Consider the following 1,017-nt stretch of genomic DNA (forward strand, 5'->3'; position numbering starts at 1 on the left):
GGGGAATCCACCGCTGACGTCCCTCCTATCCCGCACCAGTCCTCTCATTCCTCTGAGCAGGGCACGTCAACCGCCTACATCAACAACACTAGGCGAGATCACTGGGGCAACTTCGCGTCCCGGTTATCAGTTGGTGCGAATCAGCTTGGTTCCATTTTCCTTTTGCTACTTACGTATGCCACTTTCTTTGTGGACGCATTCAACGTGTGTTTTGTTAGCCCCGTTCTCACGGCGGCTGGTGCCGTTCTTTTATACACGGCCAACGGTTTAATAGATCACGCTTGCCTAGCTACACGACCCATGCCTGTTTCCTCTTCGCGCCACCCTCCTGCTCGCACAGGAAAGCGAAAGAAGCCACTGTATAGGCGTAGGTCTTTGTTAGGCCATCCTGCATTACAGCCACGTAGCGGCTGGCACTTCGCTTCCTTTGCTCTCGTTGCATCCCTGTTGCTAACTCTAGCCGCAGGAGCAGGTGCCATGCAAGCAGCATGGACTGGCAGTGACATGGTGCAGGCGTCGTCCAGTTTAATCACCACTGGTGGCGTCCTCTTGCATCAGCCGGGAGCATCGTCCATCTTTCCAAGGACCCGTCAGCCTGTGGGTTTCGACCCCTGCTCTCCCGAGGGTCCTAGTTCTTCATTCCACCCCTTTTTAGGGTTTTCCTCCGCCTTATCCAGCGTCGGCTCGTTCACTCCTGAAGGCGTTTCAGCAGCAGCCGGTTACAGCCGCTACCAGAAGGACCCAGAAGGTGGGTGGATCTGGGGCAACAGTGCCTTGCTAAACCCTCAGAATAGCGCAGCGCTACAAAATATAGTCCGCTCGCGGAAGAGCTTGTCCTTTGCCTATTCCATGGAACAATTACCGGGCTATAGTGGGGATCAGGGTCCTTTCACCTTGGACCTAGATACAGACAGGCCTATAGTGCAACCCCCTAGACGTTACTCCCCCATGGAAAAGGAGGTCATAGTGGGAAAAACTTCGGAACTCGTCAAGGCGGGTATCGTTGTTGAGCACAAG

The sequence above is a fragment of the Volvox carteri genome (genome assembly GCF_000143455.1).
Source record: "Volvox carteri f. nagariensis unplaced genomic scaffold VOLCAscaffold_71, whole genome shotgun sequence".
In the NCBI taxonomy this organism is placed as follows: domain Eukaryota; kingdom Viridiplantae; phylum Chlorophyta; class Chlorophyceae; order Chlamydomonadales; family Volvocaceae; genus Volvox; species Volvox carteri.